Source organism: Geotrypetes seraphini, chromosome 3, assembly GCF_902459505.1.
Source record: "Geotrypetes seraphini chromosome 3, aGeoSer1.1, whole genome shotgun sequence".
Taxonomy (NCBI): domain Eukaryota; kingdom Metazoa; phylum Chordata; class Amphibia; order Gymnophiona; family Dermophiidae; genus Geotrypetes; species Geotrypetes seraphini.
In genome coordinates, this window is record NC_047086.1 from 213701763 (window position 1) to 213728312 (window position 26550).

The window sequence follows — 26550 nt, forward strand, 5'->3', positions numbered from 1 at the left end:
AATGCTGGAGCCCAGACATGGCCTGGCATTGAATTTCTAGATATAATACTTGCAGCAGTCAGCAAAATGCTGAGCACCGCCAGCTGGGAATCAACCCTTCCGATGGCAGTTCTCAGGTACTCTGGAAAAACATCTTACGCGCTCTTTCTCAGATAAACATTTAATTATTTATTTCTATCCCCTTGCAGCTTATTCCACTTATCAGCTTCACAGGCCTGGGATTAGGCAGTGCCACCTTCTACCTGCTCAGACAGGCGCTCTTCAGCCCAGACCTGAGGTATGTATCACCTCTTTCTCCCATCTCATATTTCCAGATGTCAGAGTATTAGTACAGGAATAGCAGATAGATCTGCATCATCGGGATGGGCTGAGGCAGTTCCTGTTTGCCCTCAGCTCTATCCAAAGGACTGTGGCCCTGCTTTTCTTACAGAAACAGCATGACAGATGTAGCCATGCAATTGATTACGAGTAACTGGAAGAACCATGATAGAATAAGTTACACTTTTTGGTGGGTGAACGTATGCACTTTGTACAGATATGAAATAATTAATGCAGAGTGTAGGGGACTTAGTGGTGTATTTAATAAAGTTTGGAGCCCATTGACTAAATTTGTGAAATTATAATAATGTATTTATCTTATCTTATGGGCAGTGTGGGGGCGGGGCAGGGCCAGGGGTCCCCGTGTAATTGTGTGCCTAGGGGCCCTCGAAGAATTAATCCTGTCCTGCCCCTTCCTCCTCATACTGCCTCAGGAGTGAAGAAGTCAACAGTATGCCTCTAGCACTGACATTGTACTCCGCAAGCATGCTTAGTTTGTGTATGAACTGAGCATGCTCAGAGAGAGCCAACATCGGCAGCTGGAGGCACTCTGCTGATTTCCTCAGTCTTGAGGCAGCACAAGGAGGTAGCTTTGGCAATGGATTTCTTTGATTGGCGAGGCTTCAGCATCCCCACTAGCAAAGGTATGATGCCTAATGTGGGGAGGAGGGAGAGGAAATGCATGGTCCCCTGCATACAAAAATACAAGTGACTCCCCTGCGTTAATAACAATAATTTAAATGCTTGACACTGTTCACCAAATTTGAAATATGAAAAAAATATATGCTCAGAGACCTGGAGGTCAAAAAAGGGGCAAAACCCCAAAATACACTTCCACAGTTGATTGCTGCATAGACAGTGGAATGCGTTTTTGTTTGAGGGAGCCCAAAAGCTCCACCCTAAACCCTGCCCAAGCTCCGCCCCAGACCTGCTCAAGCTCCACCCCAGATCCCGACCCATAATAATAATACTAATTGTAATGCCATTTCTTCCATTCATTCTTCATATACACACAATATAATCTTATTAACGATACATAATGATATCCACAAAATTAAACTACACAAAGCACACTGTATGCAGAGAAAATTTAACTAACTATTATTTATATTCTGCTTTTTTCAGAGCGGTCAAGACAGATGACTTTAAAATATGCAATGTCACCTCAGAAACTGCTATAATGGCAGTTACATGTGAATTGATGCTTGGAGTGCAGCATCCTAGCTTTTCAGTTATCTATAGGTGCCTAAATTTTAAATTCAATCCTATATTCTACTCTACTTGCCCCCCTTCCTGATGCTCTCCCAAGAAGCCACAGTGTAACACTAGAGAAAAAGTAATAATGCATGTTCCCCTGTACTGTGTAAAATATAAAGATTGCAGAAGTAAATTTCAAAAACTGATATATTATAATCATTACACTATAGGTTAATAAATGCAAATAAAACAAAATCTGGGTAGTATGATACCATTTTATTGAACTAAATATATTTTCTAAATACAATTAGCTTTTAGAGGCTAAAACATCTTTCCTCAGGTCAGGACAGTATACAGCAGTTATGGTACCGTGTTCTGACATGAGAAAGGGAGGGTATGGCCTCTAAACATTAATCAAAAATGTATTAAAATTAATCCAATAAAAAGATATCACCTTATTTTCATTTTCATGATTTATTAACATTTATTAACACAGCTACCACACTACTTTATCCTAAATTAAAAATAAAATTCATTTTTTTCTATCTTTATTGTCTGATCATTTATTTTTTTCTAAATATGTTGGTCCCAGACTCTGTTTCTGCTTTCCTTGTTTTCCTCTTGCCAAGAATTCTTGTCAATTTGTCATTTTTCTGTTCTTTCTTTTCCTTTTCCACTCAGCATTCTTCAATTTATTTTTCTTCCTCTGCCCAGATTTAATTATTTCCTAGTATACAGTTTCCTTTTTTTCTGTCTACCTACAGCTTGCCACCAGAGATTCTGTTTCCCTCAATCTGGCTCTCCTATTTCACCTCTTATTTCCCAGTCTCTCACTAACTTTGTCCTCTTTCTTCTCCCCCATCCAGCATTTGACCCTGTCTCCCACTTCCATCCAGGATTTGCCCCTGCTCTGTCTTCTCCTTCCATCTAGTGTCTGCTCCCGTTTCCTCTTAACCCTTCTTCCCAGCGTCTGCTCCCTCTCCTCTTCATCTTCCACCCAGCATCTGCCCCTCTCTCTCTCCATCCAGCATCTGCCACTTCCCTCTCTTTCCTCCCTTCCATCCAACATCTGCCCTTCTTTCTCTCTCCCTTCCATCCAACATCTGACCTCCCATCCAGTGCCTGACTTCCTCTCTCCCCTTCCATCCAGTGCTTGACCCCTCTCTTCTCTCTTCCTTCCATCCACCGTTTTCCCCTCTCTGCCCTTCCATTCAGCATCTACTTACTCAACCCCTTCTATCCAACATCTGCTCCTCTCTCCCCCATTCCATCCAGAGTCTGCACCCCCTCTCTCTTCCCATCATGACTTATCCCTCTATCTTCCCTCCCCTTCCATTCAGTGCCTGACCTCCTCTCTCCCCTTCCATCCAGTACCTGCTTCCTCTCCCCATACTATCCAGCATCTGCCCCCCTCTCTCTTTCTCTGTCATCCAGTGTCTGCCCTTTCTCTACCCTCCTCTTCAATCCAGCGCCTGACTTCTCTCTCTCCCCGCCCCTTCCATCCAGTGCCTGACTTCCTCTATCCACCTTTCACCCATCATCTGCCCCCTCGTTTCTTCCATTCAGCATCAGCTTCCTCTCCCCCCTTCTATCAAATATCTGCCCCTTTTCTCCTCCTCTCTCTCTTTTCCACTTTCATCCAGCACCTGACAGCCTCTCCCCTGACAGCCTGACAGCCTCTCCCCCCCCCTTTCCATCCAACACCTGAACTCCTCTTTCTCCCTTTCCATTGTGAGACCACGGGAACTTATGGCAGCCGTTTTTGTTGATGGCTCTGCACGGGGCAGGAGCATAGGAAGATCGCTCCTTCCCTGCTTCACCACTAAGCCACCAGGTAAAATGTTGAAAGGTCCAGGAGGCAGGGGTGGGTCAGGATATAGAAACTCATGAATAACTGAAGTCGTGAGTTCTAAACCCACGAATTTGGTGGAAGAAGTGTACCTAAGTTTATGACTGTCACTTTATTTTAAGGCTTTTTTCTCCACCTGCTACATTGCAGATAGATTGTTATTTGTTCTTTCTGTGGTTTTAATAATTTTCAACAGTAAAGTAGAGATAAAAAATAGAATAACCTTTCAGTTGAAACCAAAACCAGGCAGAAAAAAAAGTTGGGGGCCAGTTTTCAGCACTGCAACCAAAACCGAATTTCAGTCAGCCTCTAAATGCAACTCTCAGAACAGGTGAGATATGATCTATATGTTAACCCCTGCTAATTAACCAAGCCTCTATATTCTAATTGACTAATCGCCTCAACATAGAATATTACAATAATCAAATAAGGAATAATAAGTAACCGAATGGCAAGACGAAAATCCTCCATCTCTGACACAAAACACGGAACATGCAGCTTTCAATAAAACTCCCTGAAAGCACCTTAGAAATATGTGAGCAAAAGTTAGCATAGAATCACAGATTTACAAATAGGAACAGGCTCAGAAACATAATCCAAACATAAAGCACCAAGAGAAGAGTTAAATTGATTAATATGAGCTACCAAAGCTTCAGTTTCCTTTAAATTAATTGTAAGGGCATTCAATGAAAACCAATTTGAAACTGATTGAAAATACTTCACAATCTTAGAATGACGGGGGTCAAAGAGACATTAAAAAAAAATGAAATCATCAAGATATTTTCCAATAAAAAAAAGGGTTACCTTCAAAAGCTCATCATAAAATGCATTGAGCTAGTCCAATAAAAAAGGTATTACCTTATTTCCTTTGGTTGTTTTTTTTTGTTTTATTTCTATATATTACCAATAAACAGAAATCAATTCCCAACCGCTCCAAAAAACCCACATAAACAGAATAATGTAGCAGAAAGAACAGAGCCCTGAGAGATTCCTCTTCTGTTCTAAACCACCAAGATACATTGTGTGCCACAAAGATCTGGTGTGATCCAACCTTCAAAAATGAGGTAAATCACCATAACACTGCCCTAACTCCCTGAAACACCTCAATAAAAATCTGAGGAACTACAAAATTGAATCAAATACAGCAGAAATATTGTGAAAGCCTGGCTGCCTTAAGGGATGAGTGATGGGTTAGTAACAGGAGGATCCAGTCCAGTTAGAAGGTTTTCTAAAAGATAAACTGGTTCAAACATTAACTTAGACTTATTTGGTTATTTGTAACTAGGGAGGATTTTTGAAGGAAAGTATAGAAATAGAAGCCACGTTCTGCCTGTTTAAACTGGTGGTTGTTTTTTTTCTTTTACTAAATTTCTGTTACTTTTAGGAAGGCAGTGTCGGCCAGATAATGTGGGCTCTTTAAGAATTTTATTTTCTTCTGTAAATGTTTATGAAGACATTGGTTGATTTTCTTGAGTTTGTTATATTTATAAATTGTAACAAATGAATAAAAATAAAAAATAAAAAAAAACACAGCAGAAATATCTACTGTATAAATATGGGGAAAACATGTTAGCTTTCACCTCCATCCTTTTTAAAAGGCAACTGAACATTGAAGTAATCAGTGTTTCTGATCCATGACCTAATCAAAAACCATATTGCCATACAGTAGATCTAATCCATATTTATTTATTTACATGTTTATGTTTCATAATCTAAAGGTTCTAAGTGGTTTAACAGAGATAATATATGCAATAATTAATTGCCAAAGACAACATTAAACATAGCAATTATCACAGTTATGGATTCAAAATACAAATAAAATTAAATCTTCTTTCCTAAATAATTTTACTCAGAAGGGGCCATATGCTTATACAGATCTCACATATCTTCCTAAAAGATCTCACTCAGTAGGATCATAAGCTCGCAGGAACAAAGTTGTCTTCAATTCCTTCTTAAATCTTTGAAAATTAGATATTTCATGAATGTCAGTAGATAAATTGTTCCACAAACTGGTTCCCACAACTTGAAATAAATATTTTCTGTAATATTCAAGCTTAACATACTGAAAAGAAGGAATCTCCAGCAAGTAAGCATTCGCTGCCCTAAGAGCACTTGAAGATTGCTACAATTTCAAGATGGCAGCCAGTATTGATGTTGTTAAGCCTTTTAAAGCTTTAAAACTAAGCAAAGTAGATTGAACATGATTCCTTGTTCGACTGGTAGCCAGTGAAAATTCATAAAAACAGGAATAATATGCTCATATTTTGCTGTCCCTGTGAGTACTCTAGCTACTGCATTCTATGTAATTTGTAAGGCTCTTAAATATTTTTTGGGAACTCCTATTAATAATCCATTACAATAGTTAAATATTGGAAAGATCAAGGCATGCACCACCACTCAAAAATTAGAAGATGACAAAAAGGTCCCTCAATCTTTTAATGATTTTGAATCTCTGAAAAAACATTTTGATAATTTTAGATATTTCTTTGTTAGCCCTGAATCTAGCATCACTCCCAAACTTCAAATTTTATCAACTGCTTGAAGTCTTTTCAATAATAACAAAAGATCTAGGGACATCTGAGGAAGTTAAATCTGATAATTGCAGAACCATTGTTTTTCCCCATATTTAACGTCATCCGATTACCCTGTAACCAACTGTGTGTCATATTTAAATAAACACACAATTCTTCCATTGAATCTGAAATATTATGTTGTATCCTAATCAGAAACTGTATATCATCTGCATACAAATGAAAGGGAATATTTAGACCTCTCAACAAATGGCATAATGGAAGTAGGGAAATATTAAATAATACTGGGGACAGCACTGATCCTTGTGGCACCCTCACTAGTGCATCTAACCTCATCAGAACTTCCCTGATCTACAAATACCTTATACGTTCTATCATACAGAAAAGATTGAAACCAACCTAAAACCTTTCCAGAAAGACCAATAGCTTCTAATTTGCAGCTGCAGAAGGTCAAGTTCAACCTGTTCTATCATCTTCTCCAAAAATGGCAATGCAGAAATAGGCTGATCACCAGCACAACTGCAGTTTCCTTTTTAATAGGCTTAATAACCGACTTCAAAGAAGCTAGGGCTGTCCAGATACATGAGCAGCTGATATCACATCTCTAAGAAATGCACACTCCAAATATCAACTAATGACTTCACACCAGCCACTGAAATAAAATGCAAGGAACACATTATAGGATGTGTGTTATCCACAACAGACAATACAGTCTCCTCATTCAAAGGCAGAAAAACTTTGCACTGAATGTTAAAACTAAACTAAACTAATTCTTAAATGGAGCTCGATTCTGTTAACAATCATAAGGTGAACCAACAATGATAAGATAAAAGATTAAAAAGAAAAAGTAAAGATAAAGATAAACCAAAAAACAAAAATAAAGTAAAGATTAAGGGAATTTATGGAGAGTTTCTTGAAGGTTTTTATTTTATTTCAATATTAGGTGAGAGAGTGGGGAGTAAATATAATTGTACATTAATGTATGAAAAGTTTATTGTGCTTTTCTTGTACTATTATATGTATATGAACTACTTGTTGCACAATTGTAGTTTGAAAATTCAATAAAAATATTTAAAAAAATAACAGTAAAGAAATTATACAGAATGGGTTGCTAAATGCTTAGAAAATAAGAATGTTTTAAGTGTTTTATGAAATAGTTGAAGGGAGTTTGAGTCTCTTATCATAAATGGAATTGCATTCCAAGCCTCCGTTAATTTAAACATGTAGGAATTCACCAGTTTTCCTTTAAATCTTATTCCCTTAAAAGAAGGAAAAGAAAGTTTTAATCTTTGTATATTTCACGAAAAACTAGACCTTTGAGCATTCCAGATTAACGGAACCAGAGATGTAAAGATACCAAATAGGAGTTTGAAAACAATACAGGCACATTTAAATTGAATGCTGAAACAGACTGGAAGCCAGTGAAGATTTTCCAGCAAAGGGGATACATGGTCGAACTTCTGTTTCCCAAAGATCAACTTAGCTGCAGTGTTTTGTATCAATTGCAATCTTTGCAAGTTGCCTTTGGTTAGTCCTAAGTAGATTGCATTGCAGTAATTCAACCGAGCTAATATAATAGATTGTACCAAAACTGTAAAGTGTTGGTGATGAAAAAATGCCTTAACCTTCTTCAGCATACGCAAAAACATTTCTCTAGACCCCTCACCAACACCATGGAACCCTTAAATTCCGCCCCCTTCCCCATAGGATCACATGCATTTTCCATGCTCCCCCAACAGATCTTCATTAATGGCCTTCCTGCCATATTTCAAAGTTTATTAAGGAATTTAATATCCCGCTTATTGAAAATGAATGTCTAAGTGGCTTACATTCTAAGGTAGAGGGGAGGAAGGTGAATTAAAGAGACAAGACGGTGAAGAAAGGGAAGGAACTGCAAGTAATATAGGAAAGGGGGGATACAGAAGGGTAAGCTCTGAAGCAATGAGATTTAGCTTTTTTTTTTTTTTTTTGGTGCTTGTGAAAGGATGTGGGAGCTGCCCCAGCTGACTACAACAGCTGCAGCCACAAGGGAAGGAGTTGGAGCAGGCATGGGAGGCGAACTCGCCCCCCCCCCCCCCAACAGCCCTTACGGTACCACTACAACTTCTTTGTTTAAAAGATTTCATCTTCAGGGCGACTCGGCTCTTCCTAACTGCTCTCTCTTCAGGGCAGCTCCATTGCCAGCGGGAGCTGCCCCACCGACATAACCACCGCCGCAGGGAACAGGTTGGGCTGGTGTGGGAGACAAGCTCCGCCTCTTGACCTCCCTAACAGCACAGATCTTTTGAACTGCACACTCTTCATCCCACTACCCCTACCTTCCTATCTCCACTCTCTCTCTCTCACCCATACACCCACACCCACACAAAACAAAGAAGAGAGCTTACTATCTCCTACGGGCACCACTTAAGATCATCAATCCATCAAAATGAAATTCCCACTCTCCCAAATTCTCCCAATTCTTTGTCTTTCCAGCCTGACAGCTGTGCACAACGCATCCTCCAACAAAAAAACACACCCCTCATGGCACCCCAAACAACAGAGTTCCAGACCCCTTGACACCCCTCCCCCCCAATATTAATTCAAAGAACCTTCAAACCTACCACAAAACCATCCCAATACTCTGGAACAAAAACACCAACAACAAAAGACAGAGAAAACAACCCCCTTTCAAACCACCCACCAATCCACATCCAGTAAAACAATCAGCCGAATCAAAAAACGGAAATACCCTCACCCCCATCCACTGTATGTATGCCAACGCAAGATCAGTAGTGAATAAGCTATTTCTCCTGAATGACCTAATCTCAATCAACAACCTAGACCTCTCATTCATAGTGGAAACTTGGCAAACGGACCTAGATAGCCCCACCTCCGCCCTCAAGGGTACAATATACTACAATTCCCTAGGAAACACAAGCGAGGAGGCGGCCTGGCAATAATATACAAAAGCTCCAACATCATCACCAAGCTAGACTCAGCAGCCCACCCAGATCTAGAATACATTGCTTGCAAACTCAAAGACACGTCCAACTCCACGCTCAACAAAATTGGAATCCTATTAATCTACAGACTGCCTAATTCTCCATCAAGCTCTATCCCCAAAATGAGTGAAATAATAACGAACCTAGTATGCCAGTACACTAAACTACTCATCCTCGGAGACATCAACCTCCCTCTCGAATCTACCGAGAACAAAGATGTCTTCATACTCAAAACACTATTTGAAGATTTTAACATCACGATCATACCCTCAAGTCCCACCCATGAGAAAGGACATACCCTAGACATACTAGCATCAACCCCTGCCAACCTTACAACTAACGCCAAATGGACCCCAACACCATGGATAGACCACTACCTACTAAACTTCTGCTTAAACTTTGCAAATGAGAACCAAAACAACAAGGCCACAAAGGAAGTAAAACTCATGTGAGGAAAAAACAGACCTTTTTTGGAACTTAGTTGAGAATACCCTAACCCCTCCTTCAGACTGCACTACAACTATGCTAATGAGCTGGAACCAAGCCATTACTAACGCATTGAACACACTCACCCACAAAACAAAACCATAACTCCCCCTGGTTCAATGAATCTCTGAGATCAGATAAACAACTATGCAGGCGTCTGGAAAGAAAATGGCAAAAAAGTGGAACACTAGAACACAGAACACTATGGCGAGAGGCAATAAACAAATACAAAACCAACATATCAGAGGCCAAAAAGAACTACTATGCCAGCAAACTAGGCACCAAAACACTAATTCGCTGTGGGGATATGTGACTGAAGGTATTGTCTTGTTTTGAGTGTGTTTGATACTGTTGTATTTGGACATCTATGTGTAAATTTTGAAAATCAATAAAGGTATCTTTTAACTTTAAAAAAAAAAGAAGTCAAACATAGATAAAGCATAGTTACTCACCTGTAACAGGTGTTATATGAGAACAGCAGGCAGATGTGGGTGACGCAATCTGCGGAACCCTGGCACAGACAGTCAAAAAGTGTACTGTCACTTTAAATCTATAAGATCTGTGGTACTGCATACGTGCTGGTGCCTTCCTGCCTAACATCAGCTTGTAGTACGATCAGTTCAGTAAAAAAGCTAAGATGCCAAATAGGAGGATTTTGGGGTGTTTTTTAAATTCTTTATTGATTTTCTAAACTTCAAAAGTACAATGCACAAATATATATATCATATAATAAGCACATTGAACTTACAAATATGTATAACCAACCATTATCTCCCCCCCCCCACCCACCCAATGATTATTCAATAAAATACAGAAACATAGACTATCCCAATAACCTTACCCTATTCAGATTAAAAATATCCCCCCACCCTCCTCCCACCTCAGGTGGACATACTCAAAGGTCAAAATTAGGACAGAAATAGCACCCCCCCCCCCCCACACACACACACACCCTTTCCTGGATGTGTATGAAAATAAACCAAAACTGACTCATAATGAAAGACCTACTATAGTGAGGTAATATATGATGCCAACAGCCCCCAAACCAGTTTAAATAAATTACTGTGCCCCAAACTATCAGCGTTCATTTTTTCATATCTATAGCTGGAGCACAAATTTGCCCACCAGAAAGGAAAATTTAGGTGGTCATAGTTCTTCCAATTTCGGGTTACCATCTGTATGGCTATCCTGGTCATGACAAGAAAAAGGCGGCATTTATAACGATCCATAGGGGGTTTAACATGTAATAACGTTCCACATATGACCGCCTCATACGACAGTGGAATTGATGATCCTAATATGTTGTTAATCGTACCCCATATTGACCTCCAAAAGTTAAGTATCAAAGGACAATAGAACAACAGATGATCCAGTGTCCCTATGTCCAGATGGCAATGCCAGCATCTATTAGATTTAGAACGGTCTAACTTGTGCAACCTAACAGGGGTCCAAAAAGATCTATGTAACAGAAAAAAACATGTTTGTACATCTCATCCTCCAAGTCCAAATTCGTGGCCATCGAGATGCAGAAATATACTGCTTAATCTCAATGCTCCAAATATCTCTAAGACCATTTTTTGGTTTTTTATTCAAGAAATCAGATATTAATTTATACCACCGGGCAGCTTGATGCCCTAACGAATCCATCTGGAAGCATAGGACCTGCAAGCTGTAATAATTTTTTTAGATTTTGCCAATCAGGAACTCCCTTCTGAATGGCTTGCTTCAACTGCAACCATTTATAATTTTGAGATTTTGGGGTCCTTTTATCAAGCTGCGCTAGCAGGGTTAGCACGTCGGACATTTCATCACGAGCTAACCCCCATGGCCGGCTAAAAAACTAACGCCTGCTCAATGCAGGCATTAGCGGCTAACGCGGCAGGCGGTTTAACATGCAGTATTACGCGCGTTAAACCCCTACCGCAAATTGATAAAAGGACCCCTTTGCAATACCAAATGTTTATTGCAGTCATGAAAAATCAAGCATTTCCCCATTTGATAGAACATCATCTAGTGTACGTATGCCTGCCTGCATCCAGTACTTCCAGGTGGGCCCAGATCTGCCTATTTGAATCTTGGAGTTTAACCACAAGGATTGATAAGTGGATTTCTCTACCGGAACATCTGTTAATTTATTAATAAATTTTAAAGTTTTCCAGGTGTCAAATATACTATTATCCTTAACATATCTGGGTAATCTGATACTCAACGCATGAAACAGTCGTAATGGGGACATCAATTGCCACTCTAAATATAACCAATCCGGGAGATGTTCCAAGAGCTCGGGGAGGATCCAATACATACCCTGACACAGTATATAGGCCTGATGATACCTATAAAAATTGGGAAATTTTACCCCATCCACTGCAATTGGTTTTTGTAAAGATACTAAAGCAATTTGAGCAGTTTTACCCAGCCAAATAAATTTAGTAAGAATACTATTTAATTTCTTATAAAAGGACCCCTGAAAATAAACTGGCAACATATCCATTTGGTAACAAACCACAGGCAAAATCATCATTTTAACTGTCTGAACTCTCCCCCACCAAGACAGATGTAAAGGGTTCCATTTCTCACACATTTCTGTGACCTTTAGCAATAAGGATTTTTCATTTACTTTCATTGTCTCCTCCAACATTTTCTGAATCCAAATGCCTAGATATTTTATACCTTCTTCCTTCCAAAGAAAAGGGAATGTGTCAAATAATCCTTTTGAACAGCGGAAGAACCTTTGATTTACTCCAATTTATTTTATATCCAGAAAATTTTCCAAATCTATCAATCAAATCTAGTAAATGTGGAATGGTAGTTTCAAGATTCCTCAAATGAAACAAAATATAATTTGCATACGCAGAAACTTTATATTCCCGACTTGCATAAGGAATACTTTGTATCTCCTTTACCTGTTGAATAGCCAAAAGCAAGGGTTCTAGAACAATATCAAACAACAAAGGAGACAATAGACATCCTTGTCTAACTCCCCTCTCCAGATGAAAAAGTATTATTAATATACTAGTCTTTAAGCCCGTTACATTAACGGGTGCTAGAGAAGATGTCTCTCTGTCTGGTTTTTTTTTTTCTTTGTCTCTCTCCCCTTGCACGCTGCCTGTCTGTCTGTCATTTTTTCTGTCTGTGTCTCTCCCTATGTCCTTAGTGCCCTCAGTGCCTCCTTCCTATGTCCTTAGTGCCCCTTCCTATGTCCTTAGTGCCCCTAGTGCCTTCTTCCCATGTCCTTAGTACCCCATCCTACGTCCTTACCTTAGTGCCCCCTGTGCCTAAGTGCTCCCAGTGCCTGCGAACTGTGTCTTAGTGCCCCAGTGCCAGCTTACTGTGTCCTTAATGCCCCCAGTGCCTCGTTCCTATGTCCTTAGTGCCCCCAGTGCCTCCTTCCCATGTCCTTAGTGCCCCCAGTGCCTCTGTCCTGCTTAGTGCCCTCAGTTCATCCTATGTCCTTAGTGCCCTCAGTGCTCCTTTTTGTCCTTAGTGCCCCCAGTGCCTCCTTCCTATGTCCCCATCATTATCTTCCAGATTGTGTTCCACCCCCACCCCCAATGCCAGCCTGCCTGCCTGCCTCCCATCCCCCTGAGCAGCATGTTTCCATTTAAACCCCCCCACCCCCGATGCCAGCCTGCTCCCGTCCTCCTGAGCAGCATGTTTCCATTTAATCCACCCCCCTGCGCCGACCTTACCCGGCACACCCGAAACCCCCGTTGACCCTCCCAACTGACCCTCCCACCGCTAGACGGCCTACAAACCTCCCAGCTCCAGCAGCGTCCGAGGCACAGTAAACACGCTGCTTCGTGGTCTTCTACTGGCCTAATTTCCTCTGCTGCATCTCTGATGATGTCATCAGGGATGCAGCAGAGGAAATTAGGGCAGTAGAAGGACGTGAAGCAGCGTGTTTACTCTGCCTCAGACACTGCTGGAGCCGGGAGGTTTGTGTTCGTCGAGCGGTGGGTCGGCTGGGAGGGTCAACGGAGGTTTCTGGTGTGCCGGGTAGGGTCAGCAGTGTGGGGGGGGGGAGTTGCAACGTGTTACTGGTGTGCCGGGTAGGATCAGCGGCGGGGGGGGGGGGAGTCACAGCGTGTTACCTGTAGCCGGTCCATAGATGCGTGCATACGTACTCTTACCTGCTACAGCCCGACAGTTCAGGGATCAGGGAACATGGGGTAAGAGTTTGAATCATGGGAAATGGGAGGGTTGCACCTGCTACAGGTAAGTAACTCTGCTTTTTCTGAGGGCATGCTGACAGTATATTCTCACATGTGGGACTCCTTAGCTGCCAAGATCATGTCTCTGAGAAGAGGATTATTGACAACTACCATGAGCCTGGCAAAACCAAAAAGGTTAGATGGTAGTTGGCATTTAAGTGGAGAATAAATTTTGTAGAACTGCTTGGCTGAACCGACTATCCATATGAAATAATTCTACAAACAATAGTGGGAGTGGGATGTAAAGGTATTAATTGAGGACCAGGTGGCTGCTTTACAGATGTTCTCAATAGGAGAGGAACATAGATGAGCTACTGAAGTCGCCATTACTCAAACTTTAAATGCAGTGATACAGTCTTCATGTGTCAGCCCAGCCCAAGCATAGCAAAATGAGATACAGTCCACTAGCCATGTGAAGATGGTTCTCTTGGAGACAGGAGCTCCTAGCCTGTTTGGATCGAATGACAAGAATAGCTGAGTTTGGATCCTAGCCAGTTAATAAGCAAGAGCATGTTTACAGTCCAATGTGTGGCGGTGTAGCTTCACCAGGGTGAAAATGTGAACTTGGAAAGAAGATAGGAAGAACTATAGACTGGTTCAGATGAAATTCTGAGATGACTTTCAGGAGGAACTTAGGATAATGTAATGTAATGTAATGTAATGTAATTTATTTCTTATATACCGCTACATCCGTTAGGTTCTAAGCGGTTTATAAATTAAGATTATAAATGAGAAGTAAGAAGGTACTTAAAAAATTCCCTTACTGTCCCGAAGGCTCACAATCTAACTAAAGTACCTGGAAATTAATAAAGATAAGTGTGAAGAACTGACTTATCATGGTAGAATGTTGTATAAGGTGGATCTGACACAAGTGCTTGAAGTTCAAGACTCGGTGTACAGATGTGACAGATATGAGGAGTACTGTTTTCCAAGTGAGATGCTTGAGGAATAAAGTCAAGAGTAGGTTAAACAGTGGCTTCATCAGAGTGGAAAGTAGAACATTAAGGCCCCAAGTCACCAGAGGAAGCTTGAAAGGTAGCTTTGTTTGGTAAAGACCTTTCATGAATCTGAATACCAAAGGATGTACAGAAATGGCTTTTTGTCCAGTGGTGTATGAAAAGCATTAATAGTAATGAGATGAACTCTGACTGAAATAGTCTTGAGATCAGAGTTAGAAAGGTGTAGAAGATAATCCATGTTGAGGCAAGCATTGAGATGGACGCTTAGATGAGTGTTGAGGAGAGGGGGCACAAACTGGATGAGAGGGGCGAGGAGAACATTGAGATGAATGTTGGGAATGTGATGAAGAGGTGTTCTCTGGAAGATGAGGTATGTTTCCTCATTCAGGATCTTTTATACTTTGGTGTCTGAGAATGGTCCCTTGATGTAGTCTTTGGGCTTTGCTCTGAATGGGCTGAGACTGGATGTGTCAAAGCAATCATTTGCACCAAATGCAACTACAGCATCCCAGCTAGCTCTTTCTGCAACATCTCTTTGAGCTGATCTTGAAGAGATGGTGCCAGTACCAAGGTTGACAAGAGTACAATAGGCACAGGTTGAGTCAGTTGTCAAGGTGTTGGTGACCTCGATGTCGAGGCACGTCACAGAGAAGACATTACATTTATTAATTTCTGTTCTGCCTCAACCTTTCAGTTCTAGGCAGATTACAAAAAAGAAATTAAGCTAGTCATTTCCAGAGAATTCACAATGTAAAACTTATATATAAAAACCAATTATTTAAATTAATATTGCTTAACATATTTCCTGAACAACAAAGTTTTTATTTCCTTTTGGAAGGCTTTATAACCAGACACAGTAAATAAAATTCTAATGATATTTGCATCTAATTTTGCTGCCTGAAAGGATAGCAAGCTTTCTAACATTTTAAATTTCTTTATCCCCTTTATTGGGGGATACACAAATAAATTCTGAACTCTCCTTGAACTTACCAATTCTTTCATAACAAAATGATCATTCAGATAAATTGGAGCTGATCCATACAAAACTCTGAATAGCAAACAATAAAACTCGAGCCTGCACAGGAAGCCAATGTGTTTCTAAATATGCAGGAGAATATGATCATATTTACTTAAAGAGAAGCCATGTTTTGTATCATCTATAGTTGTTTTATCATTAACCTGGAATATGGCATATATAAGATGTTACAATATCCAGCATTCCCATAATTAAGGACTGAACTAAAAGATGAAATTATGTCACCTCAAAAAAGACATCAATTGCAGCAATGATGATCTAGTCTCCATGTGTTGACGTTTGGAGTGCATCGATGGCGAAGATGTCTGGAGGGGGAAATGTGTTATGCTTCTTAGCTTTTTTACGAGGTTCCCCTGGGGAAGGCAGCACCAATGAAGCAGAGGTGGAACGAGTTATCGATGCTGTTTGTTTCGATGCTAGAGTTGTTAGATGTTGAGTATCGACGTTAGAGTCTCCAGCCATTCTCAATGTAAGTGAAGCTAACCCGAAAACTGCAACTTCCTGGCTTTAAGTGACCTCTTCTGTAATTTAGAGCAGAGCGTGCAGGAAATGTCTGTGATCAGGACCTAGGCACTGCACACACCAGTTATGTAGGGCTGTACCTGAAATGGTTCTGTGGCGCTGAGTGCACCCCTTGAAGCCACTAGGAACCTTGGACATCGAAGGTAAAAATGCTGACATGAGGTTAAAGGACTCTATGGTCCAGGGAGGTCAAGTAGAAAGTAATCCATGAGAACATTGGCACTCCCAGCCTGAAAACAGGCCGACAATAGCACAAACGCCCAAAAACAAAATTTGATTTAAAAAATCAAGAATTTTTAAACAAAAATGAAAGAAAAAGAAATTTAATAAAGAAATATGACTAACTGAAGGGAAAAGCAAAACAGGAATGTACAAAAGAAGCTATTAAGTTTGACGCACTTAGAGAAACTCTATGAAACAGTTTCTCAGCTCTGTGGAAAACTGAGAACTGATGGTTCTCCAAGCCGGGAAGGCAAGAAGGCATACACATGGTATGGTGGTTTTAAAGATATAAAATTACAGGACACTTTTTGACTATCCATTTCAGAGTTCCATGGATGAAGTCACCCACTTGTGAGACTATACTGTCTGCTTGTCATCAGATAATTACAACAGTAAATAACAATACAAAGTATGGCATAGTACTTACAATGTCAACATAATATGCAATAAAACATTTTAGTAAACAACAAAGGGTGTAAGCAAAGATGGAATATATACAAAGATAAGATAGAGTAACAGAAGTAAGAAAATAAGGGGGGAATTTAACAAACGGTGCGTGCTGATTTAGAACACACTAATGCTTAGCACATGATAAACCCTAAGATACCCTTAGGAATATAGTGGGCATCCTAGTGGTTAGCATATGCTAAATTAGTTAGCTCCCCTTGATGAATTCCTCATCTTCTCTTCATTTTCTTCCTTCCATTCGGCGTCTGCCCTTTCTATCCACTGTCTGCCTTCTTCCCCTTCCATATGGCATCTTCCCTCTTTCTATGCCCCTTCCATAAACTGTCTGCCTTCTCCCCCCTTCCATATGGCATCTGCCCTCTTTCTATGCCCCTTCCATAAACTGTCTACCCTCTCCCCTTTCATTCAGCTTGTGTCCCCTCTCCTTTTTATATGATTTATTCCAGCTTCACTCCTCTCCATTTTTATCTCTCCTTTCTCTTTCCCTCCCCCTCCTCCCATGCTCTGATATGTCTCTCCTTTCCTTCTCCACCCCAATTCATGGTGTGGCATCTCTTCCATCTCTCCCTCCCTTATTCCTCTCTCCCCCCCCCAAAAAAAAAAAAGCTTTGGTATCTCTTTCCTCTCCTTTCTTGACCCCAGGTCTGTTATCTTTGTCTTTTTCCTTTCCATCTCTCCCACCCCACTCCACCCAATCCCATCCCATGGTCTGGCATTCCTGTTTCCTTCCCTTCCATCTCTTCTGCCCCCACCATGCTCTGGTATCTCTCTCCTCTCCATTCCCCCCCCCCCCTCCATAGTCCAACATCTCTCTGTACTCATCCTTCCCTTTTCTTCCCTGCCCTCACCCCATTGGCATTTCTGTCTCCTTCTCTTTCATCTCTCTCTACCCTGCCCCTGTAGCATGGAATCTCTCTCCTCTGCTTCCCTTCCCTCCCTCAACCCATGGCCTGGAAACTCTCTCTACCCCCTTCCCTGGACTTCCTTCTTTCCTTCCTTCCTCCCTCCCAATTTGGCTTTGACCTTTACCCCTCCCCCTCCCTCCCCACAATTGGGTGCAACATTGAAATGTAGGAATCCCAGGGGAAATATCTGGCTTTTTCACCAGCAGTTTATTTGCTCCGGTTGACTTATTACATTAAGAATGGTGGCATGTGGGGGGTGATCAGAGGGCTAATATCCGAAGGGACAGGTCCTACCTTCCCTATAGTTACATTGCTCTGTTTGTAGGAGTTAGGGGGATAATGCGGGGTGGCAGTCCCATGAAGGGGGTAGGCATGGCAAGAGTGTGTGGCAGGAGAAGAGAACTCATGGCACATTATGAAACAGACCTTCATATGAAAAAAAAAATGCTGATCATGAGCGTTTGGACTGGAAAAAACCCAATTTGGAATCAGTTGCATTTATGCTCAGTTGCTCATATGCTCTGCACCTCCAGTCTCACCGTGCCGTGGGATGAGTACTTCTTCTTTTCTCCTCCAAGGCAGGCTGCCGCTTCAATCTTCGTTCTGCCGGCAGTTTTAGTCCGCTGCACATGCTGCCTTCAGCAGCCCTAGAAACTTTCCCTCAACGTCAACTTCCTGTACCCAAAGAGGCAAAGCTTCCAGGCCACTGAAGCGTATGCAGCTGACTGACGCTGCTGGTGGCTTCCTTTCAGCGAACCAGAGCACCCAGACAAAATGGCTGGATACCCAGACAAAATGGCTTTTCAAAATCTGCCCGGACTCCCAATGGAGCCCTCAAAAAGAGGATTATGTCACTTTTTGGTTTTTAATTCTTGCTCTCTTTTAATTCTTGGATATGAACAACATTATATAAAATTAATTCTAGCAATTGGAAATTCATCTATTGTCAAAGAAAACATCTAAACAGAGACTGACAAATTCCGCAAAGTCCACCTAAAGTTATACGTCTACATCAGCGCACCTAGCTTAAATTGTTTAGTAAGCTTAACTGGCACCAATAGTTGGCACATAACACCTCATAATTGGCATTAATTGGACGTAATTGAAAGTTAGGTGCCTAACTCGAAAACCCAGACATCTGGTAACCCTACTTTATTTCCTTTCTGCAGCTTTGTCAAGAAGGACACAGAGGAGCCATGGAGCAAGCTAGGCCCTTAAGAGCACCAAGTAAGTAAAGGGAGATTTTACTAACTCCCCTCCCCCTCTTTCTGTAACAGAAATATTATGAAAAAAGTGTAATAAAGATTGGAAGCGAGTAATATCTTATATGTCAGAATTAATTGGAAGATCTTTGCAATGTTCTCCGACCCATTTTGTTTTGGATTTACCGGAGGCTTTTGGACACTTACCCAAGGGGCATAAGACGCTGTGTAGGAAGATGAGTTTATTGGCAAAAAAATGTATTCTTCAATATTGGACGATCCCTGACCCGCCAAAGTTTTGGCATTGGAGGAACCATTTACATCAGTTGGCCATCTGGGAAGCTAGAGATGCTGGAAGGGCTAGGAAGCGAAAAATGCTGTTTTTGCAGATCTGGGATCCATATTTACAAACATTACATCCTAAAGGTCGAAGTGCAGTTTTAAGTTGGGTATCCTAATTGGGTTTTTATTTAGTAGGATTGGTGTTTTGACGAGATGGGGTAGAGAGTACCATTGGGTGGTGAAGGGAAGGGGGAGGGGATCTAGAGAGTATTTATATGTGTTTGTTATATTATTATATTTGATGCATCATTATTGTATTTAGCATTTGCGTCTTCAACTGTATTTGATGTTGTTTGCATCAATAAAAATTGTTTAAACCTAAAAAGTGTAATACCCCTGTAAGTGCAACAAACTATTAAATTCATCTGGAACTGTCGCCCCTCCCCATAAGAAATGAGATCTCTAGCATACACATTGTTTGAAGAACTGTACAATATTTCCAAAATATATGTCTGGCAAGGAATGCTGGCATCTATTACAAATGTTCTGAGTTTTAAAACTGAAACGTTCATCTCCAAAAACATTGGGAGCAGTCATGACTGAAAGAATGTGCTGTTTTACCCTGATCTAATTGATCCAGAATAGGTAGGTTGGGTGTGCACTGTGATGAATTGTCCCATTCTGCTTACATATTCCCCTTTTCTCGTTCCCTTTCCCCCCCTTTTGTCACTACTTTCATGCCCAAGGCCCCCTCTTACATGTTTGCATTTTGCACAGTACAAGACATGTTTTTGGTTCTCTAATGATTCACTGGTTGACTACATTGCAAGCAGAGCAGTCTGGCTTCTCAGTGCCTCAGTTTGATGGAGGGGGCTTGTTGTAATGTAATGTAATTTATTTCTTATATACCGCTACATCCGTTAGGTTCTAAGCGGTTTGAAGAAAATATACATTAAGTTTATAAATGAGAAGTAAGAAGGTACTTAAAAAATTCCCTTACTGTCCCGAAGGCTCACAATCTAACTAAAGTACCTGGAAATTAATAAAGAAGAGAAAATAAAGATGGTTGAAAAAAGAAAAATTCTATGTGAACTTATAGGATGGAAATTAAACTGACAGTGAAGAACTGTATGAAAAATACATATGGAATGCAGTTAGAGAGGGTAGGTTACAATCTATTTATGGTATTTGTTTAATTGGAAGGTGTTAAGGTGGGTAATTTGGGGGAAGGTTATCTGAAGGTAGGTGAATCTTCTGGAGGTAAAAGAGGAGGGGTTAAGATATTTGGATGAATTTTTTGAAAAGCAGGGTTTTGATTGTTGTCTGCACATTTTCTCATTTGTGGTCATTAATTCTGTATTTGGTGAGCAACGTTGGCTCTGTTTATTATTTTGGAACTTAAGGGAAAGGGACTGTTAGTGTGTACTTTATCTTTGTGTGTTTTTCATCCATTTTTCACATGGGATTGAAGAATTATAAGTAGAAAAAAAAAGCTAAATAATCATTTTGTGGTGCTTCTTTCATTTGCAAAGCAAAACAACACACAGATCTTTCCAAATTTATATCTCTGATGCAGCACTGAAAACCTCAAACACTGGCCTTCAGACTCACTCACGGTGGTGGTAAATCTCGGTGTCTGAATGGGCCACCATTGGCATCTCTGAGCACTCACTGCAGGGAAAGAAATAAAATAAGTCATCTCACTGCATATATTTTCTTGCTTTTCAGGTTCAAGGAGATTAACTAGAGCTTCAAAGACTCGGAGAGAGATGGCCCTGACTTTCAAGGTGGCTATGAGGGCTCTTCGCTGAAAATGCATGTTTCCTCAGAGCACTGATTCCATGTATTGCTAGTCTTGCATTTTTCTTGTGTTTACTGTGTATTTTAGAAAGGTATTGTCAAGGTAAATGTCTCTTTGATTCCAGTTTCCTACAAAGAACATATAAGAACATAAGCAATGCCTCTACTGGGTCACCTCCATTATATGCAGATCTCTCTCATGCATATTTATTAGGGCTATCCTGAAAACCCAACTGGCCTGGGGGGGGGGGGGTCCTCCAGGACAGGGTTGGGAACCACTGCTCTAAAGACATAAAATCCAACAACATGCATACACAAAACCAATCAGCACATGTGACTTTGCCAACATTTGTGCTTTCTAGTTTAAAGTAAGGGTTCTCAATTCAGTCCTTGAGACACACCTAACCAGACAGGGTTTCAGGATGTTCACAATGAATATGCATGAGATAAATTTGCATGCATTACCTTCCTTGTCTGCAAATCTCTCATGCAACAGCAGCACTAGGAAATAGTCTTTCACCAGAAAATATGGTAACTTTAAGAAAACATTATTAAGTCCTTCTTCCTTTTTTGACTTCATTGCTGGCTGATGTTTAATTAAAAGTGTCTGAAAGCGCTGAGGCCCAGATTCTATAAACGGCGCCGTGATTGGCAACCTCCCACTAAAGGGGTGTCGATCACCGGTCAGTCATGTGGCGGAGCCATTTATAGAGTTGTGGCCACGTCACAAATAGGTGCCAGAAATGTAGGTCAGGGTTTTCAAGGCTTATATTTCTGGCACTTATCTGAGAATCGTGACTAAGGAGGTGCCTACTGAGGCCTAAGGGTACTTCCAGCCTGTGGTAGACTAGCCTGGCTTGCCCAGAGAGGTCAGCACATATACAGCCAAGAAACAATTGTATATAAAGATAATTTTTATTTGCTATCATTTGCCTCAGACAAAATACAATGAATTTGGCTTACCTCAGCCAAACTGCTGCAGGAATCAATCTGTTTTCCCAAGGCCTGCCTCCACCTATCTCTAGGAAAAAGCTTGAGAGCTCCTCTTTCTCCCTCGGGGACCTTTCTAGAATAAACCCAGCCTGGGTAAAAATACCTCTCTCCTGTGATTCCAGTCCCTGTGACTCGAGCTCCATAGCTTAGTGCATGCTGGAACCTGTAGTTCCATATTTGATTAACATCTCCTGCTGCCCGGGGGTATAATATTTGCACGAGGGAAGGAAAACCTCTTAATCTATTACACAGCGTTAACCATGCCTATTTTGCCCTTAAACACCACAGGCACCTCCATATTTGCGGTTCCGTTTGTGGAGGCACTATCTTTTTAAAAAAATTATATTTTAAGTGCTTTTAAATGATGTGATCAATTATCATGTTGATTAAAGGCAAATAAATCAATTAAGTTATGCAGCGGTAGGGTGGCTGGCTACCTCTGCCTAACTTTCGGTGTTTGTTGTAGAATTCTGCCCTAACTGCTTATATGAATTTTAGGAAATTGTTAAAAACTTACTTTTATGCAAAGTTTCTGTAGGATTAATCTTTATCATTTGCTACAGTTGTTCAGTTTCCCTCAAATATGTTAAACCGCATAGATCTGCAAGGTATTGCGGTATACAAATGTTATGTTAGCTGTTGCCTCTAGGACTTTCCACACCTAAACATACACACACACACACTTTTAGAGGCATCTAAATGATAACTACAGGGCTGTCAAGTTGCCCAAGTCCAAGAGGGTCAGTCCTGGATTTCCAGCACCCCCATCTCGATGCATTATGGGATCTGCAGTGAGTGGAATCAAGAACTAGAAGGAGGCCTATTGGTTAGAGCAGAGGGTTGAGAAGCAGGGAAGCCCATTTGAAATCCCACTGCTGCTCCTTGTGATCCTGTCACTTAGCCCTCTATTGCAGTGTCTCGCAAACTTTGAGGGCCGCGGCACACTACAGTGGCAGCCGCGGCTCGAGGGCACCCGGAAGTATGCTGAGGCCCTCCAGAGGGACCCTGAGCTGCCAGTGGAGGATGCAGAAATAGACGAGGCGCAGAGAGGAGGAGAGGTACTGGCGGCGGCTGACTGGCTACAGGATGTGCCTCTCACCACGAGAGGCACATCCTGTAGGTAGTCAGCCAGCGCTGGTGCCTCTCCTCTTCCCCAAAAGGCTTCAACACTCAAAATCAATTAATTTAAGGTCTATCTTTATAAGTCATCGGTTGAATAAATACCTAAAATAATCTATTCATAGACCTCAGCGGTGCTACTGTGTGTATAGCAATCTCCACACACAGATCAACAACACCAGTCTCTTCATCAGTCTAATATTCTTTTTAAATTATTTCAAATTATTTCATTCTTCTTGTAAAGAGCTTAATAGTGCTTTTAAAGTTTTAATAAATACTCATCTTTATAAACACGGCTAGCGGTACATATTCCAACATAGGACTATGTTTCGCCACAGGCTGTTTCAAGGAAATCCCCCTTTAGATTGCCGGTTCCATGTTATCCATATCGTTATATTCTATCTCCTCTTCCCCAGCATCTGGGGGTACATCTGAAATCTCATGCGGCACACAGTTTGTGATGCACTGCTCTATTGCCATAGTTACAAACCTTCTCAATACCTCCCTAAACCAAGGTCAATTACCAGAAACAATGGGGAAAAATAGCACATACTCCCATGCCAAAAAATCCAAAGGCAGATCTCTCCATGACCTCCAACTACACACCCATCGCTGGCATATCTATTCTTACAAAAATCATCAAGACCCACGTACGTAAACAACTTGAAATCTACATCGAACAACATTCATGTCTCCATCCGACCCAATTGGGTTTCCTTCAACAACACAGCACTGAACTTCTCATCCTCACTTTAATCACAAAAACCAAACAACTACTCAGTACGGGACGTCAGGCAATACTCCTGCAATTTGACATTTCAGCTGCCTTTGACTCTGTGGATCATCACCTTCTATTAACAAAACTGTCAGAAATTGGTATAACTGGAACAGTGCTAAAATGGTTCTCTGACTTCCTACAAAACAGAGAATACATCGTTAAAAAGAATGAAGAGATCTCCAAACCCTGGAAAGCCTTCTGTGGGGTGCCTCAAGGTTCTCCACTTTCCCCCATCCTGTTTAACCTTTTCATGAGTTCCCTCGGAAATATCAAATTCGATGATGAAAGCATAATGTCCTATGCAGATGACATTCGGCTCCTCATCCCCACAAACAACAACCAGTCAGATGTCACCAACAAAGTAGCAACCAATACTGAAAGAATCCAAAATTGGGCAATATTCAACAAGCTAAAACTAATCCAAACCAAAACCTTATTCTTCCACACAGCCCAACAGACAGCACCGACAAGCATCACTCTCTGAACGGGCCGCACCCTTACAGTCAATAAAACCTCCAAAATCCTAGGCTGCGTTCTTGACTCTACACCAACCATGGAAACCCAAATCTCTAATATTCTGAAAAAGTCTCTCTTCACCATGAAGTAACTAAGACTCATCAGGCCGTACTTTCATCAACATCACTTTGATCTGATTGTACAGCCGATGATCCCAACACAGCTGGACTACTGTAACTCTGCCTACATGGTTATCAACAGCGCACTGACCCACAAAATGCAACTCATACAAAATACAGCTGTAAGACTAATTTTCAACCTGAAAAAATACGACTTGATATCAGCCTTAATCAGGCAACTACACTGGCCACCCATTCCATCACGAATAAAATGTAAAACTTTGTGTATCATATATCAAATAATTCACAGAAACTCAGTGGCTCCACTCATCCAACTTTTCTCAAAAGCATGGTCTACTTCCCACAGAACCCTTAACATGATACTACTGAACCTCCTTTCAACAAAGAATCTCCAATACAAGCAAATCTTTCACTCCATGCTCACCTTCCTTGAAGTGAAAACCTGGAATGACCTCGCTGAAATGACCAGAACAGAACCCAACTACACCACATTCCGTAAAAAACTGAAAACCAGCCTCATTCACACTTAAACTTCTCAGATCTTCCCTTGCCCCATGTTTCCCCCTTTCTCCTTCCCTAATCTCTTCACTCCTCTCTCTTCTCTTTGGAAGTCGCCTTGAGCCTGCTTAGGTATGTGTGACACAGAAATAGAAGATTAGATTAGATTGTGAGCCGTCCAGGGACAGAAGAATACCCAAATGTACATCACTTTCCAGTGTTTCTCAAGTCGGTCCTGGAGAACCCCCTTGCCAGTTAGGCTTTCAGGGTATCCACACTGAATATGCATGAGATTGATTGGCATATACTGCCTCCATTTTATACAAATCTCACTCATGCAAATTGATCATTGATATCCTGAAAATCTGACTGGCAAGGGGGTACTCCAGGACTGACTTGGGAAACACTCATCACACGTACGTGCAGTTTGTACTATTACCACACACAGGTCTAAATTCAAGAAATGGCGTTGGAATGATGCACGCTAAGCAAAGTTGCTGTTATAGAATACTAGTGTAAGTCTGGATTCTTGCGCTGAGCATCTACGCCAGCTCACAACAGGTGTAAATGCTTGTGCCTATGCAGTAGGAATTAAGCGTATAAATGACAGTATTTTATGTAATATTGTGTCTAATTGCATGGCCCACACCTGATCTACCCATGATCCTCCCAGGTCCACACCCCCTTTGGAGTTGCATACCACAGAAATAAGGCGCTCGGTTTACAGAAGTGTAAATTATTTATGCATGTAACTACAAAATATTACCAGTTAGCGCTCATGAAGGCCAATTATTAATACCCATCAATTAAGTGCCAATTTTGCGCTACTTGGCAAATTAAGTTGCGCACATGCGAGGGGCCGCTAAAAAGTTCTCAGGCCAACCAATAAAGTTGGGGCTGTCTCCATCAAAGACTATACACTTAGTCCAGCAGTTTTCCACTTTTATTCGTTCCGTAGGAAAAATACGGAACAAATAAAGTGGAAAATCATCGGACTAAGTTTACAACCCTCGATGGTGACTGCCCCAACTTTGCTGGTTGGGCTAAGAACTTTTCAGCCGCTCCTGGTAATTGACCCTATTCTATAACCGTGCAGCCAGTTACACACCTAATTTTGGGCACCATTTATAGAATTCGGGGAACACATTCTAAAATGTGGACACCACACTGCTTTGGAATGTAAGAGCAAAAAGATCTCCCTGCTGTAACTGGGTAATATGGCAGCTCTGAGAAATGTAAGGCAGGATGGCTGATGATGAAGAATGGATCTGAGGAAGGCACTTTTTTAAAAAAAATAAAGGATTATGACTTTAACAAAAGGTGTGCTCCTTTAATTCTACAGAGAAAGGTATGACAAGATAAGAAAGAAATTAGATTGAAAATGAAAGCAGACTTAAATAAGACTGAAGAGGAAACTGGAGTCAAGAAATAGGCAAGCGGGGATTGTTATTTATTTTTAAGCCTTCCCTCACTGGTTTTCAACGCCTTTGATTTTGTGTCGTTGTACTACCGATGCGGATGGAGTCGGTCAGCCACTGCACCTAGATTCAAGTGAAAACACACACATTCTATTACAAAACTTTAGCTGCCCCCC

General features: G+C 41.1%; 1 long non-coding RNA gene across 1 annotated transcript in view; it reads left to right on the forward strand.

The window, feature by feature from the left end:
• The window catches only part of LOC117358120, a 49129-nt gene extending 22822 nt beyond the window's left edge, over window positions 1-26307 (forward strand). The window contains exons 2-4 of the long non-coding RNA XR_004538944.1: window positions 189-277; window positions 18858-18915; window positions 20901-26307. This is a non-coding gene — a long non-coding RNA (uncharacterized LOC117358120). The remainder of the gene's footprint in view (window positions 1-188; window positions 278-18857; window positions 18916-20900) is intronic.
• Window positions 26308-26550: the final 243 nt, after the last annotated feature.